Raw genomic sequence first — 2354 nt, 5'->3', positions numbered from 1 at the left:
ATAAATAAAAATAGTATGATCTATAAAGATTCGACTGCAGTATGAGGTTTGGACAAAAAATAAGGCTCAGAGAAAGAACACGAGAGATTAAAAAAAGAACATAAGCAGGTGCATTTAGTTTTTCTTTTGGGTATTTTATGTAGAACTGTCATGAATTTCAGAAGATAATATAAACAACATTTTAAATAAATTTCTTTAAAACATTCAATTGAAATTGAATATTACTTTCCTTTCTCCTATTTAAATTGACCTTAGTCAGGGTAGCATTGTTTTTAATTTTTGACAGTAATAAAATCGAGGCTGTGAGAGATAGAAGTGCAGTGCATTCAATTGATTGTCCTGACAACATACCTATTGTTCAGCTGATGAAACGCCTTTCAGAAAATAACTTGTAGTTTGACAAAAGTCCTGAATAAGGTGCATATAAGGTGCATACTCTATGAATGTACTACAATTACATTCAAGAGCTTATTTGAGTGGTCTCCAAGGACTTTGATGTGAAATGAAGTTCACTTGAAAGTTAGTCTGAATAGAAAATATTCAGTATTCAAAGACCACACATTGTGGGTAAGTTTAAGTTCAAAATGGTGCCTTAAACCTTATTTTGAACTTCTACTCCGAACCCATTTGAAAGAGACAGCGAGTTAGAAAGTCAGATAGAAACTGAGAGACAAAAACAGATATCTACAAAGCCAGCCAAACTGATAAGCCAGACTGATAAAAACACATCCAAATGTCCTCATCTCAAAACCACTGCACTAGTTTTGAAAGAGGGAAGAAAAGAAACATGGTGTCTTTAGGCGGATGATGGTGTTCTCTCTACATCCCCAGGGAGACTCTGAAGTAAAGACCTCTGGAACGTCTCCTCAGAAAATTCTGGAACAAGGAACTCCAGCAGCAGGTCAAAAATACAGTAAACCAAGTGCCTGAATGGCCCCATACAAAACAACACAAGTGTTAATTGTCAATACAGTAGTTTATACAGTATAGCAACAAGAGAGATCATTGAAGATTATTTTATGGATTTAGAATATATAACCTGTTAATACTGGGGTCCTGTAGAGATTTCAGCACATGCTCCCACACCAGCCTGCATTTCTCAGAGCCAAGCATGTCTGTAATTAACTCTACAATTCACACAAAACACAAACAACAATTTCATGTCAGTGCTTGCAATGAAAGCTCTTGATGCACAACGGTAGGTACAATGTGACTGTGTCAAATATGTCTAAATGGGAATGAAGGCAATCCAGCTCATTCATTCTGAAGATCTTCCATTCAAGCGGCTGTAATGTTTTGGGTATGAACTGACCTGGGAACAGCTGCATGAGGCAGTGCAGGCATTGGAGTCTCGTCTTCTCTCTCTGCTCTGGGCTCCTTTCTGGCCGAGGCACCGCAGGCAGCTCCCCCCCGGGCCACACTGCATCCTGGAGAACGCGCAGGTAGATCACCCAGCATGGGGCGCTGGTTAGGTGGGCTATACCTACGTCTAACCACCTCAGGAAGACGAAAAAAGAGAATAGACCTTAGGATTTTGAGGAGTTTTCAAATAAACTTCTTGATGAAGCATACAGTACCATTCTAAGGAAGCATAAGTAGTTTGAAGTGATTCATGTATAAAATTATGTAAAAGTTTAACTCACTCAACTTTAAATGACTCTTATGATCAAAAACATACAGTGTGACCAGTGTAGCCTGATTCCCAGCAAACAAATAATTCAATTAAATTCAATTCAATTAATTACTCTTGTGAGCCAGTTATTTTAAATGAATGAAAAACAATGAACAGTGTAGCCCAAGTCACAAGCAAATGACTCTTATGAACCAGTTATTTTTTAGTGATTCAAAAACATACAGCATAACCAATATAGCTCGATTCCCAAAATAAGTAACGCTTAATAGCAGGTTCTTTTTAGTGAATCAAAAACATACAGCGTGACCAGTGTAGCCTGATTCCCAACAAACAAATAACTCTTGTGAGCCAGTTATTTTAAGTGAATGAAAAGCATACAGCATGATCAGTGTAGCCCGATTCCCAAATCAAGTGACTCTTTTAAGCCGGTTCTTTTTAGAGAATTAAAAACATACAGCGTGACCAATGTAACCTGATTCCAGAAGCAATTGATTCTTGTGAGCTGATTATTTTTAGTGAATCCAAATCATATAGTGTGACAGTATAGCCCTGAAAGAAATTACTCTCATACGCTGGTTCTTTTAATGAATAAGCATTAGTAGAGAGTGAAATTCTCAAAATTGACATAATAGCTGAATAGCAAAATGTATAGGAATTGAATCAAAACATTGAATCAAAATTAGAGCTTGTAAATTGCAATCTAATGAGGAAATCTGTATCA

General features: G+C 36.9%; 1 long non-coding RNA gene across 1 annotated transcript; it reads right to left on the bottom strand.

The window, feature by feature from the left end:
* Positions 1–12: 12 nt before the first annotated feature.
* On the bottom strand, positions 13–2348 carry LOC107683237 (uncharacterized). Its single transcript, XR_001633695.1, has 3 exons — positions 1313–2348; positions 1040–1127; positions 13–926 (listed from the first exon to the last, which is right to left on the bottom strand). It is a non-coding gene; the product is annotated as an uncharacterized LOC107683237 (long non-coding RNA).
* Positions 2349–2354: the final 6 nt, after the last annotated feature.

The sequence above is a fragment of the Sinocyclocheilus anshuiensis genome, unplaced genomic scaffold (genome assembly GCF_001515605.1).
Source record: "Sinocyclocheilus anshuiensis isolate Anshui unplaced genomic scaffold, SAMN03320099.WGS_v1.1 C33073903, whole genome shotgun sequence".
Lineage (NCBI taxonomy): Eukaryota > Metazoa > Chordata > Actinopteri > Cypriniformes > Cyprinidae > Sinocyclocheilus > Sinocyclocheilus anshuiensis.
Note: the sequence above shows the minus strand (reverse complement) of the source record. Positions and strands in the feature narration are given on the sequence as shown.